This window comes from Calonectris borealis, chromosome 13 (assembly GCF_964195595.1).
Source record: "Calonectris borealis chromosome 13, bCalBor7.hap1.2, whole genome shotgun sequence".
In the NCBI taxonomy this organism is placed as follows: Eukaryota; Metazoa; Chordata; class Aves; order Procellariiformes; family Procellariidae; genus Calonectris; species Calonectris borealis.
In genome coordinates this window covers 5,208,959-5,227,086 of record NC_134324.1, presented here as the reverse complement: position 1 = coordinate 5,227,086, position 18,128 = coordinate 5,208,959, and the positions used below count along the sequence as shown (strand labels likewise).

Sequence of the window (18,128 nt, the reverse complement as noted above, 5' to 3'; positions counted from 1 at the left end):
AAAATGGCAAAGGTTCTAGTGCAAATTAGCATGCATAACCCAGCCTAAAATCACACTGATGTCAAGGACATCAGGCAACTCTTCATATTGACAGAAATATGTAAATACAACTAGGGCTCCAATTTAAAGGGTCCTTCATAAAACTGAGTAGAATCTCCAAAATCTGAGAAAGAAATTAGTTGTTGCCAACCCACAAAGGATTTGACCGTTTCTCCCTCCAAAACAGTTATGGCTGAGGTTGAAAGAACTACATCAGTCAAAGAAAAAAAAGGAAAGGAGGAAAATCTGCCATAACTGTGGTTCACAAAATGATGGATGGCATCTTTAACGTGTTCTTATGGATCACAAAATAGTCTATTAAAAATGGTAATTCCCTCAGCAATCAGACTAAGAAATATCTGAGCATATCTAACTTTCGTGAGGCTCATCCACAGGTATTTTACTACCATAGTAACTTACTGAAGCTGTTTCCAAGAGTATTTTGAAATTTCATTGTTTCAACTTCACTGTCCCTTAGAGGTTCCCTATACTTTATCTGTCTTCCTCATCAGAGATATTTGTAATGTCAGTGTTACATATTTATTATGTATATATATAACCACATATACAGTAGTTAAAGAGATGCCCTGACCAAGTTATCACTTTAATCACTGAAGCATCCCAAATTTTTCAGAAAGTAGTTTCTGTTGGTTTATTAATACCTCTATCAACCATTGTCTCGCAGTTCAGCAGATCAGCAAAAGTGATGACTTTTGCTTCAGCGGTGACTAAATCAAGACATAGATCCAATAGTCTGAAGTGACTGAATTTTTAGAATTTAGTTAATCTTGCAATAGCCATACTATACCACCTGCCAGCCTCATCTAAATCACTTACTCTAAACCTTTTTCCAATGATTTCTTTCAAGCTTTTTTAGTGTTTATAATACAATAAAACCTAAAAGTACCGTACCTGCCAAAATGAATTACATATAAGGAATTGAGACTGTACACACTTTTTGCAGACTGATGTTGCACTATTTTTGATTCAGACATTATTTTTTAAATACTCATTTTTGATAAGTGCAGTACAAAAAAATAGAAACATTGACATTAAAGGGACTCATAACAAATGGCACTTATATGAAGCCAGATTAAGCTTTCATCAAATTTAACAGGAAAATATTATGGGTTTTTATATTTTCCCGTTGATGTTAAACAATAACCAAAACCTGAAACCTGCTTTAAGTTAGCAAGATAAAAAAATATCACAAGAAAGCAGCTAGTGAACAAATTGTATAACAGAGTATATAAAGCTAAGTAGTCCGAAATAGTAGTAGGATTTTGTTAATTAACATTTTTTGGCAACTTAAAAATACCCTACACAGTGATTCCAAAGAGCACTACTCAAACACAGAATTGGAGCCAAATTCCATTCGTATTGTTAGAGACTTCTTACTGAATTTGAGCTGTGTAATGCAATACAATCACAAAAAAGACGGTCCTATCACAACAAATTTATCAGCATATTCACCTTTTTCTCCAACTTAATGGATAGTACAATGGATTTCAGGTTTAGTCCACCATTCTATAGTGAATAAAAATAAACAATTTTTATCATCAATTCAGACAAATGTCAGTCAGTTCTCTTCCTTTTTACTAAACTCTTCCTCCAGTGTTTAACTTCTGCTTATTGTCTCAGTTTATCTGACTCAATTTTAAAGTTTAGAAAGTAAACAGAAAGTTACAGAAAGTAAAAAGGATCTCTTCTTCTGACTGGAATTCATGCTTAGTGTGATTGTCTTAAAATATAACCGCGTCTTTTTCCAGTGCTGAAGGTTCAACTCAGTTACAGTTAACTAACTGTACAGGCTGGTTGATGCTCAACTGTATCTGTTTGATGAGCCACAAAATAGAGAATGTTAAATAAGAAGTAATAGGCCCCAAACTCAACCCACATCATGACACTGTGCAGCCTTACTATAATAGATTCATTTCTCTGACAGCTTTTCTAATTCTTCTGCTCCTCCTCCTCCTCTCTATTTAAGTATTTAAAATCTGCTTGAATAAAATAAAATTGATAAAAAGGACATAATCGTTCCTTTTAAAAGTTTATTTTGTGCAACTCTGGTAAAGAATGCAAATTTTTAGCTTAAGTTCATAGTTTGCTTTTAGGTTTTTGATAATCATCCTTGAGTTCCACCATATTTTGAATATTGGATGTGACTAGTTTTAATGTCCCAAATGTTCACAGAAATGTAAGAAAACATGGATGAGGTACAAACTGTTACTATAACCAGTCTTTAACAAAAATGGTACTGTTTTCAAAAACACTTACAAGATTTCTGAAAGCAGACAAGCTTTAGACTCTTCCAGAGTCCAACTCACTTTGAAAATGAAACTTGTACACCAAAATTATGGAAGTCCTTTCGAAAATATTTTCCTGCCTCAGTTGCATGATAAAAATTAGTAGTTTACTGCTTTTCAACTTCAATTAACAAAGTTAATTCAAAGACACATTGTTTTCAAAGAACCTAAAGAAACTGAGTTTCTTTATCATTGAAGAGGAACATGAATTCTTTATTATTTTATACTTGTCTCCTCATTGTAAAAAGGAGGCAGGGGTTATTAACAAGCTTTCACCTACATGTTAAAATGATGCTTCTATTTCTATTAGAAAATATCTTTCCACTCTATAATATTATGCTGTAATAAACAATTCAGTCAAATTTAAAAAGTGAGAAAGAGTGGGCACCATGTAAATTCAGTTGTCTTTGTTTTCAGGAACAGGAGAAGAAAGCAGGAATTTTTAAGCACTTTCATTAAAACATTCAAAAGTAACACAGGCAACACCCAAACTCTTTAGAGACTCATTGGTATTTAGTCACCAAGAATATCTCTTCCTTTAGCACACAAGCTTCAGATTGTTCGGTGACACTCATGGCTCAATACTGACACAGTACTACAGCCAGAAGATATTACTGGTTCATTTCTCATCATAAGGCTATCAATGTTCAACACATCCTAACCTTTTTCCTCAGTTAAGAAAACAACAGTTTCTGACCACACACACTAGTGATACTTTTCTTTGACACAGACTGTTAATGTCTTTACTCTCTGACTCACATTCACTTTTTTTAAAGTGGTCAACTTTTTTTCCCCGATGTGCCAAATGTCTTTTTTCCCCCTCTTTGTAGCTTGAAACACCTTGAGTTAATGTTCTGTAAACTCATCTCAAACATACTTTGTATTATGCTTTAGGGTACCTTCAGAGCAGTTCTTGAAAATAGTTTTCTTTGTACATGTAGACAAAGCTAAACTCTGAAAGTTATAAACTAACTGATATTTGACTAAACATATTGTCAATAAATAAATAAATAAATATAACTGATGGCCCAGAATTCCGTGGCCTTTTGAAGAGGTATTTTAAAGAATTTTTTTGTTAAGAAAGCGTGGTTTACGGTGTTCTCCTAGATATATTGTCTTTTTAAAGAGCTTATATATGAAAAACGAGAGGGTGAAGGAAGAGCGTGTGAATAGCAAAAATGGTACAGTAGTTCCATTTTGTAGTCATCATTATTCCAGATTGATTATATACAATTAAAATACACTTATTTTCCAGTATCTAAGGACCCTTCTATAACTTTAATTCCTCAGATTTAACTAATGCCATAAACAATTACGCATGTACATATACGTGATTTTTTTCCCCAAGTTTATGGTGGAATCATAGAAGATAAAGTAGTAATACCTGCTACTTCAGCTGCTATTTGGCCAGAGGAAAAGGCCATTCTCAATTATCTCATAAAACTATAACAAACTAACTAGGACAACAAATCCCTTGATTTACTTTATATCCAGTTTTCTTTAATAAGTCATAAAATCACAGATCTCCTGAACATGAATTTTAAAAAGAATTCTCTGATAATTAGACACGAACGCACACTTGTCTGACAAGCACTTAACTGATCTCCTGTAGTAGAGTCCCGATTACAGGAAACTATTATGAAACCTTTAGCTGGAGTCCATTCATTCTGGTAAATCTCACATGCAGACAAGGCAGGGAGATGAACAGAAAATGGATTTTATGCATTTCATTCACAGTTTTCATCCCCAAAACTACTACTGTGTTGCCTTGTATTCTAGATCTTAATTTACAACACATTACCACGTACATTTTCCAAGGGTCAGTTAAATGACCGACAAAGTAAAGCCATTACTCGATTTAATGATAGCTTTAGTTTCATGCCTTATATCTTGCATATATTTATAAATTACTGGCAGCAACTATAATCTGAACAAACTACTACAGTGAGGTCCCAAATTATTTGAGTCCAGAGTTATGTATGCACATTACAGTTCCTATTAAGTCACCATTTAATAAAGTTTCAAAACTTTCGAAGTTTTAGTAGAAGAGTTCTGCACGTTTCTTTAGGGAATGCTATGGCACACTCTTCTGCTACTTAACACTGACAAGTCAAGTCTAGGTCTGTCATCATAAACATCATACGAGTCCTAAGAAAATCTCTTCCCAATTTGTGAATCCAACCTGCACCTTGACATAATGCTTCCTAATGAAGCTACTCTCCATTTCAGGAAGAAAACTACTAAGTAAACCCAGGTAATGCCAAAAAACAGGTAACCGTGTGCCTGTCACGACACACAGTTTCATAGTTGTTTGTCAAAAGACAGGAAGATACACGTTTTTATAATTACAAAAGCAATCACAAAACCTGCATAAATGACTAAACATGGGTTTAAACTATGACTTCCATTAGCAGAGATAAAACTCAGTTCCTCCTCAAAGTCATGAAACTTCCTTTCTCATGAGGATTATCAAAAACTATGACCTTCTAATGGAATCTGAGTTACAGGGCAAAGGCAGGCAGTTGACTTTCTTATAGCTGTTCCCTACGCTACATCTTAATGGAACCTGCAGTTCTGTCATCCCCCAAATATTTTTCGCTTTTCTTTTGGTGGGCATATATGCAGCTTATGTGCCAGGGATTAAAGCTGGAAACAAGACTGTATGTGGCTTTAGTGTGCCCACGTATGTGATCATAGATCCAGTAGATCATAGATTTCCATATATATACATTTATTTATTTAACAAGATAGCACAGAGCAGCAGCAATGATGGTGTGAGTAGTTGGTTAAATGAAATATGCTGTGCCTAAAGCACTCCAAACTTTTACTTGGAATTTTTTTCCCTTTTGCATGTATTTCCTGCTACTTCAGTAGACAGCATAAAGCGCACATAATTACTCATTAAATTCTTACAAAAATAATATAACTATGTCCTTAAGGATGTAACAGATAAACACTGATATACAAACAGACTACATCACCAGTGACATCTTATTTCTAGACCAGCTTGGAGGAAGAAAATCATCCCCAAAACAACCATATCAAATCAAAGTAGTACACCACGCAAGATGTTCCCCTGGCAGGAAAATGAAGCAGGCAAAGTTTCTTAGCACAGTGAACTGCCATATTAAACCCCACAGTGATGGGTTTTAAATACAGTGAGCCACCTCTGTTTATAATTTCACTATTGAATTTGGAAGTCTCCAACAATTTCAATGTTCATCTGTCTCTCTGAGAACATACTTGGCTCTCTGCTGATCTCGTTATGTGGGTTCCCTTGAAATTACATAATCCTTGTGGAGCCTATCGCAACTGAAATGAAGGAAGACAACAGTCATTTAAAAAGAACTTCCCTGAGAAGTTAGTAAAGCTCTTGCTGTTAAACAGGCTAAGTTCTGCCAGCCTTGCAAGCAAAACTCCTCTGCAGCAATGCCTTCTATACCACATTAACATGTTAAACTCCTAAACAAGTGGCAGAAGTTGAAGCATGTACGTTATGTAATTCAAGAAGCAATTATTGAAGGCCCTGTTCCAACAGGAATTTTTTCACAGACTGCAGGAAGCTTTGGCTTACGCCATGTTGGTTCAAGAAGGCTAAATCTTACATAACCTATGGGAAAACTTCTGTTTTCTAAGCGTATCTGAAGGAAAGTAATTTTCAACAGAATATTCACTAAAGGCAATGACGAAGACTTCAAATAAAAAGAATGTTTAATTATGACAGTTACAGAAAACCCTTTACAGTTTCTTATTTACTGTCAAAACTGCCATGATTTGATTGTATCTACAGAGTAAATTTCACAGTCTTTTTTATCTGTATTCTAATTTTTACATTAACTTTCCCTGGACCTTCATGAAACCTCCCGTGCAAGTAGAGTGGGTTTGGTGGGGCTTTTTTCATTCAAATATGAAATCTTACTGCGTGATTGTGAAAACATTATTCATTTTTCTTATTTGGAAACAGGATTTTTTTCCTAAAAAGTTTTTTGAAAATTAAGGAAAAAAAAAATCTCTTTCATTCACTTGTGCCAGAGGTAATAAATACTATTATTATCACTCAAAATGTATTTTCCACTAATGCCACTCTTATTCACAATGTTACACCTTAAAGACAAATTTAAGGACAGTTTAAATTTCTCTGTCAGTGGAGCTTTTAAATGTGCAAAAGCTATAGAAGCTTTTATGCTTCCTGGCAAGTCACACTACTAATTCAGAGATCGTAATTGAAAAAGACTGTTTTAAACCTATTTTCCTTACTTCACTGTTGGATAATGTGAATGGGAGTCTCCCCACAGATCTTAAGGGATAATCAAATTCCCATTTCCACCCTAAATTTCCTGCTTCATATTACTTGCCTGTATATTTGCAGGGAGCATGAATTTTCAGAAGACCCAAGAAAGATATGGTCACCACTACTTCACCGCACTGAAGAAAGACAACTGTTACAAATTTCCTCTCAGTCATCTCATTGTAGAAAGCGGTAATTGGGACAGAAGACTGTTAATCTCCCTTATGAATTTTTATTTAAATGACAAAACTTTCAATCAAACAATACTCATTTATTTCATCCAATCCAAAATACTTGGAATACAGTATCTTGAACGTACTTCTTGAACAGAGGTACTATATAGCACGTGCAACTGTAACCTTGAATCCTCATGTATTTTTAATTTAGTCTTTTAACTTCTAACCTGAAATATGCTCAAAGTTATAAGCATTCACATACTCTGTCTGCACAGATGAAGCAACTACTTCACTGTTAGAAGATGGTTATCTAATTGAGATAGGCAATCGTAAAAGATTTTGGGATGGTTTAGAAGAAAGGTTTCTGTTTAAGTGTAAACTGGCCGTTAGTTCCACCGGCTGTCCCCGTGCTGGAAAGCATGATTACCACAATGGCTGTTCTCAGGTGGACTACCTGGTGAGTGTGCTTTAGTAGCAGCATCCCCCAAATGCTTTTAACACTTGTGTCAGATAATCAATATTATTTAAAAACATATAGTTCTTTTTAGCTTACAGAAAGGATAACTTCACTGCTTAAGATAGGAGGCTTGGGGTTTTGTTTTGTTGTTCTTGTAACTTAACCCTCAAAAGAACTAACTGGAATAATGCCAGAGGCGTTCGTTCTAATGCAATCTAAAACTGAACCATTAAACTGAGATCTAATTCCTGTTTTGAGCCAGTGCTGTTCTTCTTTAAAAAAAGCCCTACTGCCTGCTTAACAACCACAGGCCCCTTTAAAATCCCAGTATAAACACTCACCTGGATCCACAAGGGGCTTTCCAAATCTGAAAGGATTTTTTTTTTTCCTTTTCATCTCTAAATTTTTCAGGCAGGCACTATTTTCGACTAAACTTTCTATAAATTCAACTTAACAGTGCTCTATTAGCAAATGCCAATTGTTACTATGCTTCATGGCTTAGGATATATTTTTTTTTACTATATAAATGTGTTTAACTTAAGCTTAGAGCCCATCTTTAAAACTATCTGTAAAATTACTAAGCAAATGGCTGTTTTAATGGAAAGACTGACATATTCTTAACTATGGGAGTGTGAATGGCTCCAGTATAAGATTACTCAAGTCCATGTAGAATACAAATGCAATACAGGACCACAGGTTCAGATCTTTGATCTCCTTTTTTGCAGAGGCTGTGATGTATAAAGCCAATTCCAGTGAGCAGACAGTACTACACTGAATATAAATTATCCTTTAACTATAGCAAGGCTCACATTTAAAGAAATGCTGCAAGGATGAACAATGCAGCCATGAAGCAGAGTTCTTCTGTAGCAAAAATACAGACCAAGATCTGCATGGATAACCATGGTTTCGATAGACAAATTTTTCTTCAGCTGTTATTTGATAAAAAATAGAGTCAAATCTGGAACATTTGTTCATACAGAAGTACAATTAAAGCACGCTGCTTGCTCTTTCTATTAAAAAAGTGAGCTAGGAATACTTGCTTTATTTTCCAGGTTAAGCATCATTTCCCTCAGAAGCATAACAAATGATTTTAAAATGTGGAAACCAACAGTCTCAACTGAATATGGCTTGAAATTTAAACACATCTTTTCCAGATATCTCTTCAGAGGAAGAACCTTCTGCCTACTGAGCTAACACTAAGCTCCCTGGAGTTTAGCCATGAATATTCTAAACCCATCTCTTACAATTCACTAAAAGTCATCTTTTGCCAAAATAAAATGCTTAAGAGGAATTCAATACGCTTACGCTGCTTTTCTTCATTTTATTTAAAATAAGTGTTTCCGTCTCAACTTTATGCCAAATATACAGCAAAAGAGAGACTGGACTGTGGAGCTATTACCTCAGATTTTGTACACAACTCAAATGGGAAAACAAATTACTTCTGAGAACATCAGATATTTAGTTTTGTTTTATTCTATACAATTTTGTATTTAACCAGCTCTTTTACAGTTATAGAGAAATACTCTTGAGTATTCTTACAGGAATTTCTCTGCTGCTTACATCAGTTATAACTTAGGTGGTTCTACGAAACGGTTCTTTCCCACTCTGTGATGTTTATTTGTATGCCAACTTTGTTTGTGTGTGTGGAAATGTTAGTAAATAAATAAATAACTTTTTTCCTTTCTTACCTCTTTTGACCTGTGTAATCTGACAGATCAATGCTACTTCCACTGCTGACAAGCAAAAAGTTAAAATTTATCTTTGGCTTAATCTTTTTGTTCTCTTTAGGTTTCCTTTCAGTAAGGCTTGAAGAAGGTGCTCTTTGTGGCTCAGTTCTCTATGCCAGAATAAAATTTAGCACAAAAAGAACGCAAGGGTGAGTTGATAGTATCTACTGTCCTCAGCTCTGCTCTGGTTCAATAAACTTGAACATCTTCTCCCCTCCTTTGCCAATGGAGATAAGCAGCAACAATTACTCAAAATGTATCATCAACTCAAGCTCTGAAAGACAGGATCAGATGAGTCGACTCCATCTCTCTCAAGCTTACAGTTTTTTTCAGTGTCCAAGAGGGGCAAATATGTCCCTGTTTGCCTCTTGACACACATCTCACAGCTACTTCTTACAGGCAACTACGCCAAGGTTGCAAAAGGAAAATGAGATAAATCCTGTGTTTTCCAGATCGCCTAGAAAAGTGCCTCTACTTGTAGCCAGCAGGCTGTAAGCTTTGTGCCATTATGGCAAAAGTCACAAATGAACCATCCTTCTCTTCCCCAAACAATAACATTCTCTCCTTGCCTTTCTGTGGTCTCCATAGCTGAAACCAAGAATTCACTGGACATCACTGCAATGCCTCTAAGCAATTCTAACTGCATCCAGAGCTTGAGTAAACTGAAATATATTTCAGCTTGATCTGGTTTTTATCCCATTCCAGTACTCCACATATACAGCAACTTTAAGCTTACAGACATCCCTTCACGGTTCAAGAAAATCCTTCAATCAAAGAACTTAATTTACAATCCAGCATAGTTTTTGCCTTCTCGTCTCTCCACAGCAGCTAGGCATTTTGATACAATCCTCATTTAATGCAATCTCCATTATAGGATTATGATCACATCAATAAAATGTTCCATACGTGTTTTTTTTTTCCATCCCTCTCCCTCTCTCATTAGTACTAGGCACTATATCTGCAAAAAAACCCCAAATCAAACAGGATGATGGGATGCTCCAGGGAGGTAGTGGGGGGTACACATTCAACAAAATGCAACAGCCAATGCAAACTGCCCATCAGAGACTGAGGCTGTCGATCTCCTCATTCCTGAGCTATGTGAGTTAGCTCACTGTCCGCGCTGTGAGCATAGATCATAAACGTGCCATGTTATCAGACTAAAAATAAATACATCTTTTGCAATCACTTGTGAGCTCCATGTACTTTTCACAGGAGCAGAATTTAATTTTACGTGATCAGTTCCTGCCTATTAATACTGTTCTGGATGAACCGCTGATGCTCTGCTGAAAGGGGGGTGCTGGACAAAAGATATAACATAAAAGGATACAAAAATCCCTCTTTTCCCCAAGCCCCCTTCTTACCTTCAATGCCTTCTCTGCACAAGATGTCAATCTACATGGGCTCCTCAGCACATCATCAAGGCGTTTAGAGTAGCGAAGGCTGCCCCACTGCACGGAAGTTAGACCGCTTTGCAACAGCAAATCCTCGATCCAAAAGACAAGCCGCTTCTTCCCATGCAGTGAGCCGAGCACGATTCATAAGCGACTTCCACATAGGGAATAAAATTGTAAAAGAAAGGGGGGGGGAGGGGGGGAAGGGGGAAGGTATCCTAACTTTTAGGTAAGCCTGAGTTTGTTTTATTTCTGTTGGGTTTAGTTAATTATTTGCTTTTGCAGCTGCAAAAGGATGGAAACGCAATCGCGCCCGGGAAGCCCCGCACCAGTCCACGGAGGTCCTGCCGCGTAACCTAAGTTGCGCGGAGCGACTCTGAACTCAGCGCCGCCCCGCAGCCCGGCAGACCTCCCCTGGCCGGGCGGCTGAGGGGAGCGGAGCGCCAGGTCCCCCCCGCGGGGAAGCCGCCGCCGCTGGGCGCTCGCTCGCCTCCCGGCGGGGCCGACTCTGGCCCGGCTCCGGCCCGGCGCGGCCGTTGCGGCGCCCCTGGGGCGCGGGCTGCGCTCCCGGCGGCGCCCCGGAGCCCGCGCTGTCCCGGCGGCGGCGGCGGCTCCGGCTCCGGCTCGGCTCTGCCGCGGCCGCCCGCGCCCCGCTCTGCCGCTGCCAGCCGGCCCTCCCCGCGGCTGACATCACCGCCAGGAGGAGGAGCGAAGCGGGGTGCGAATAGCCGGGCCGAGGGGGGTTCCCCCTCCCGGCGCCGCCCTGCCTTCTCCTCTCGGAGAATCCCCCGAAAGCGGCGGCGCGGCCGCTCCGCCGCCTGGGCGGGGGCGGCCCCAGTCCCCGCCGGCGCCCCCCGCGCCGCAGCACAGGCCCGGAGGGGCCGGCTCCCTGCGCTCCCCCGCCCGGGGCCGGGGAGGACCGGCCCTCAGGCCCGGAGCGGGGCGCGGCGCTCCCAGCCCGGCGTGGCCGGGCAGCCCGGCGCCGGCGACTCGCCCCTGCCTCCCTCCGCCCGGGCTCCCCGCCTGCTGCCCGCCGGCACAAGCGCCGCGGCGGGGCGGGGGGAGCTGAGGGAGCACCTTCCGGCCCCTCGGCCCGGCCCCGGTGGGGGAGCGCCCGGGCCCGCGGAGGCGGCCGCCGCCCCCGGCTCCGCCAGCCGCCGCCCCGCCGCGGGGCCGCCGACCTCGGCAGTGTGGCGGGTGCCCCCTCCGCCCTCCTGCGGCGGAGCCCGAGACGGGGACGCAGGGGCTGCCGGCCGCCGGCGGAGCCCCCGCTCCCGCTGCGGAACAGCCGCCGCGCGAAGGCTCGGCGGGACCGGGCGGGGGGCGCCGGGCAGCGGCGCCGCGGAGGGACGCGCTCCCCGGGCTCGGCGGCCGCGGCAGGGGCGAGCGGCCGGGGCCGGAGGCCAAGCGGCGCCTTCCCCGGCGGCGGGTGTGGGGCGACCAGGGCGAGGGGAGGCAGCGCGGGGCCGCGGCAGGCGGGCGGGCGTCCCGCACGCTGCGGCGGGCGCTCCTCGGTGCCGGGGTCTCGGGGAGGCCGGGACACCCGAGCCGGGGGCGCCGGGACGGAGGCGCAGGGTCGTGCCGCAGCCTCAGGCGGGGACCAGCTGCTGCGGGGGGCGCGGGTGGGAGCGCGGCGCCGGCCTCGGGTCGCCTCCGGGCGGCCTGCCGGCAGCCGGCGGACCGGGGCGTCCCGCCCGAGGCGGGCCGGGCCCCGCGCCCCGCGGAGGGGCAGCGGGCGGGCTGGGTGCGCCCCGCGGGGACACGGCGGCAGGGCTAGCGCGGGAGGCGCTTCCCCAGCGCGCTGTAGCTGCAGGGAGACTGGTGGCCGTGCCACGGGGCGGGAGCCCAGCCTTTGCCAAGTCAGCTCATTTCGTGTGCAGGATCAGTGATGGCAAAGTGAGGTTGTGTTGGAGAGTTCAGCTGTTTATGAATGCTTGTGTGAAAATACAGTTTAATTAATAGTTAATTTGTGGTGTTGATTTTAATAATTTGAGCATCTTCAATTATTTGCAGTATTTTGCCAGATGCCTGCAGTAGGCACTTCTCCGTGAACACAATAATTATTAGTAAATAATTTAGCATTTTTTCTGTACTTTGCTGTTGGGTGAGGAGACAGTTTTAAACTCTTTCCTGATGAACAAGAACAGAAATGGCACTTATCCTAACAGCACACATTTTTGCATGTGACCTTCTTTAAAAATAGTATGACAATGTATGTGGAAGCCTTGTTTTACCTTCTTCACTGTAGGAAGAGGTAGGTGATGTCTCACTTTTATCGCTAAATATAGTTTAAACGCCAGAATTTCTCAGAAATAAAAGTACATAAGGGAGAGAATGAGAGAGTTCTAAAAACAGCTTCTAAAAATCCCCAGTCATTCAGTGAATTGTATCCATCTTACTTGTTAACTCATATATTCAATGCGAGTCTTTGAATATGGAGTCGGAATGAACAACTGCATGGCCGTTAACCATGCTAAAATACTAGAGAACAGATTAATTCCTTTTCTTCTAGGTGATATTTCCATATCGTGTTTCAGCCACCTGACTTTGGCCAAATGCCCACTGTATTTTATTATACTGGGTGTATAATACCCAAGTAAGTTGTGAATTCATTATTTTTGTCCCATATACATACAGAGAGCAGAGGTACCTCATTATGTACAAACAGAACATCACCCACAAATTAGAGTTCATGTCCCAGCTGCAGTGCAGCACAACGCTGAGTCAGTTATACTTAGTTATCAATGTTTCTGAAAATTTTGTAATAAAATGTGAAACAAAACATATATAAACAACAAAAGCACAAAAAATAAAAGCAGCATCCAGCTATGTGTGTTTGGCTTACATCACATTGCTGGCATCCAGATTAGGACCGGTCGTCAATCCTTTTAATACGTATTTCATTGAGCTGTCATTACAACAGATTTCTAGCGTAGCCAAGTCCATACAGACATATCCTAATAGACAACTGTATTTAATAGACAACTGTATTAATAGGCAACAAGCGTATCTTAATAGACAACTGTATTTTACACCTAAGAAGAGGCAATTGATGAAGGAATTTGTGTGTATTGTTTGGACACTGTCATGTTCTTGTCCTCCCGGTCTCAGATTAAATTAAAATAAAGATTATTACTTGAAAAAAAAACCAAATACTGAAAGAAGTTTGAATATTACTGGGAGACGAAACGACCTACATGATGGTCTGTCTTGTGCAAGAGCGATCAACTGCGATAGCATCAGCCATTCCAGAAAGGAAAGCAAGCAGCATGTCTGGCGCGGATGACCCGTCCTGCTTTTCAAAGTGGTGTCTAAGGATAAGCTATAGTAGATCCAGCAGTTCAGCCTCAGCTATGCTTGAAATACACAGCCAAAAGCCATATTAAGTGAAAATTGTTATTTCATTAAAAACCACACAAGGTGGAAGGAGTAGATGGCTTATTTAACTGATACTGGAGGTGAACTGGTACCCTTGAAAAGGGCAAAACCCCTTTACAAACCAAAGCAGTTACATCATGAAAATGAAGAGTCATAGACAGAGTAAGATCAACTCTGTCCATGCAGCAAACGCATTACTGTACTAAGAACAAAAATATTTTCGCATTTCGGAAGGTATTGCTGCTACCCTTCGTTCAGATCAAGGTCTAAATCCTGAAATTGTTTGTTACTCTAAGCACATGAAGAGGCCCCAGAGGAACTATTCACATGTGAAAAGAGCTAGGACCAGAGCCAAAGGTTTGCATACTGTGAAGGTCAAGCTTGCTTCCTTTCTAAAACTTGCACGTAATAGAGAAACTCTCAGAAATATGGTTTCCATACAGCACCTTCAGCTGATTCTTCAGGATGCTGTATGCACTGTGGCCGATTTAGAGCAATTTGTGTACTAGCAGGTCCCTGTGACTTCGGTGCTGGGTGGTGTGCAGGCAGGCTGCTGCCTTGCAGAATGGGGGCTGTCCCTGCCTTTCCCTGATTGCAATTATTGTGGTTTCTCTTCCCCCAGACCCTGATTTTTTTATAAACTTCACAAAATGTGAGGAGAAAAGTCTCATAGATATCATACAACTACTGCTTTATAGTTGTTGTGGAATAACCTGTTAATAGAAATGCACTGCCTGTAGGACGAATTCTCAGCATTTTTGCAAAGGTCACACAAAATATATTGCTTGAGTAGTCTTATTTTGGTCACCCAGATAAGTCATGGAGAGGCCACTGTAGATGTAGTCTCCAAGAAAGATTGTAATTCACTTTTATGTCTCTCTGCAAGAAAATAAGAGACAAAAGCCTTCCCTTCACTACTGGGAATGGGGTGTGTGTGGAGGCTGGTGCAGAGAACAAAAAGGAGCTACTTTCACCAGACTGACAGGTAAGGTTGGAGGTCTTTCTCTGCTGAAGGCCTCGCATTGTTCTGCTTTGTTTCTTTTTTCCTGTCAGAGCAACAGTACTCAGAAAACAAATTGCAACTACACTGTACCACATCTTTTACTAGAATTTTGCCCCAATCCCAACTCAGACTTTTATTGTCCATATACTTATGTGAACAATAGTTTCCTTCTCTTCTTTTTCCCTCATCCCCATTTACTGGAAATGTAAAATAAATCCCACTTGGGATCTTTGAGCACTAGCACTGTTTTTACTCGTGCTTCTCCATAATGGAAATTCCTTTTCTAGGAGCAACGTTTATCAACGTTGCATCGTGCTTCATAAATGCCAATTGATACCGTGTCTGGACTTCATAATGAATACGAACAGTGGGTCTCTCAGAGTCTCACCTTTTGCAGTGGTCTATCATTTACAATGGCTGATCAGTTTTTCTAAATTATTTGTAGAAATACTATTTTTTTGCCAAGACACTGGCATAACTTCAGGTCAAATCACTTTAGGTCAAATACAATATTAATTAGAAATGGCAAACATATTAAAAAAACCCTATAAAAAAACCCCTACGGCCACAGGTCTAGATGGACAATTGTCTTGTGACTATATGGTACTTATTCCTTTCACTCCAGGATTGGAGACATTATACATCTATTGATAATATGTAGGAAGTTTAGACGGCATTATTTTTGGAAGGGTTACGATTTCTAAATACATACCTTTTTGTGGGAGAGCCAGGCACCAGTGGTGTTTATTGTCTTGCAGGGCTATTGCCAGAACGATTACAATATGGAACTTCAGAAGTCCGGTACCTAACAGCAGGAGGTAGAACGTACTAATTTTGTATCATCTCGTCTGTCAAGTGATAATGCTTTTTAAATGTCATGAATTATGTATAAAATACATTAATTTTTGTACTGCACATTTTGGGAGTTCACGCACACATACCAAAAGGGCAAGGCTTTGGCACGGGTGTGCAAGACAAGACGTTAGAAAGACTCAAAATGGAACTTAGTGCACAAGCAGGAGCTTATGGACCCAGTTCCCTGCTTGATGACACGAGTCAGGAGCTATGATATCGATGACAATACAGGTGATATTTTAAGATGACTTAAATAAGATAAAAATCAGACTGAGTCTTTAACCTAGGAATTAATGAAATACCTTTTGTACAATAAGTATTTGTCATCTGTCCTTGATAACAGGAAATTACGTGAGTAATAAGAATCTGCAGGAACTGTTAATTTAAATTATTTTTGTAAACTTAACAAGTGTTACACTGTGCTGTTCTCTGCATCTTTAAGAGTGTTTGGGGATTTATGTCTTGCAAAATAGAAACAAACTCAGAAAGCTGAAATATATTGTGTCTTTTGCTGTACTTTACAGCACAGCTTGTGTTTAAGAAGCAGTCTAGACATGCAAAAATGCTAGAATAAACAATATTTTTTTCATTATTTTAAATTAGCTTGTACTGGAAAGCTATAAATTTCAGAATGATGCACACTAACAGGATTGCATATCTATTCAAATATTCAAAACAAAAGATACTAAAAGGCTATTCTGTTACCTGCCATTATAAATATAAATTTCCTTCCGAGTTAATGCAATTACAAGTGATTTCCTATAAAAGAAAAAAAAGTATTTCCATAAATCTTCGGGATATTTTACTCACTATTATGAAAAGTCACATCCTTTTTTTTTTCCCCACTCCTTATTTTAGTGGCTTGTTTAACCCATTTTAACATATAAACATTATTAAATACTATTTAATATTCATTATAGGGCTTCAAATATTGGTTGGTCTTAAATAAATATTTTTTCTTTATTCTCCTTTCAGCTGAATTGTGTGTGCAATTAAAGAATAATCAGCTATAGTCATGATTGAGATTTTGAATTTATGACCATGAGTATAGGAATGAGCTGTTTATTCAGGAGAACAATGATGGAAATGCTCACGCCAAGGTAAGTGATTTTTCTCCCTGTGGCTGTGTAGAGTATTAATAAAGCAGGTAGATACCTACCCTGACAGCTATTCCTCTGGCTTATGGACAGAGAAACAATTCTATGACACAACAACTATACATCAAGAGACACAGTTTTAAGGATGCTACTGAGACAAACTTTGCACATAAACTGAAGATTTCAGTTGAACTTTTGGGAAAGTATCCTTGATTCAGCTATACATTATATCAATTATAAAACACTAGTTAATTATCCTTAGGTAGTAACAAAGATGTTGAAGAAAAGCCTCGCCGTCATCACAGGAGTTTTGTAAGATTGTAAATGAAGTTTCCAAGAGCATTTCAAACAGAAAACTGGCCATTCTTATCTGACAAGTAATGCAATTAGTGCAGTTCCTTCCTTGGCTCCTTCTAGAGCTTATAATGCCTGTCTGCAACACCTGTAGCTGGAGAGCAGCAGGAGTGCAGTAAATCAGATACTAATCTGGATCTTGGAAGACCCATCTTTCTTTTCCACCAGGGTTCTCTCTTCAGTCTGGCTTTTGGCAAGTCATTTAATTTCTGTGCCTGTCAGATCCTTATTGAATATGAAAAGTAAAACTTCAATAATAGAAATATCTTAAATATTGCTCAAATTATGTTTGAATAAAAAGATATACATATATTGTTTGAAATATTGTTTGATACAGCTCAAATTTTTCACATTCAAAAATGTAATTGATTTCATGAGTATTTTACATGCCTGAATTTATTTGTATTGTCTTGCTGAGAGAGCAAAGACCTGTTAAAATAAAGTGCTTTTAAATCTCCATCAGACCTAGATTTCTTAAGCTATTAAGTATATTGTATTTTGCAAAAGGGAAAAACATTGCTTTTTAGTAATAGGATTTTTTTAGGCATCCTTTTTGGCATCACTTTAATACTAACAGTATTGGTGGCCGTATAATACTGAAGAGACTTCCTTTCAAAAAATTAGATTTCTAAAGTTTCCTTGAAGTGTATATATTCAGGAGTCTCGGGACCTCATCTAAATCAAATTGGATCTGCATTAAGCTCAGAGTGCATTGGCCTGTGTTATTGTTGGTTTGGGTTTTTTATTTTGCTGACTGAAATTAGCATGTATGGAATAGCAAGTATGAGAGTAAATTCATCAGGGAAAGGAGTCATAGAACATGTCTAAAACTCTGTAGTATATCTGCAAACTTTACACCACCGCATGTCTGAGTTTTTGCAGGAGTATTTCCTTCTACCCAATAGACTGTGATGGTGCTGAGAACTCCCAGAGAACCAAAATAGGCCAACTTTTTTTTAAGTGGTGCAATAGGAACTGCTATAATGTTTCCATAGATTGGACTCACTAGTTCTATTTTACAGTGAGGGTGAAAGTGGGTAACAAAGTACACAGCACT

General features: G+C 40.2%; 1 protein-coding gene across 1 annotated transcript in view; it reads right to left on the bottom strand.

Moving 5' to 3' along the window:
* The window catches only part of PCDH11X (protocadherin 11 X-linked), an 81,281-nt gene extending 70,667 nt beyond the window's left edge, over nt 1–10,614 (bottom strand). The window contains exon 1 of the mRNA XM_075162695.1: nt 10,355–10,614. The gene's annotated coding sequence lies outside the window, so the exon portion shown is untranslated. The remainder of the gene's footprint in view (nt 1–10,354) is intronic.
* Between the last annotated feature and the right edge of the window lie 7,514 nt (nt 10,615–18,128).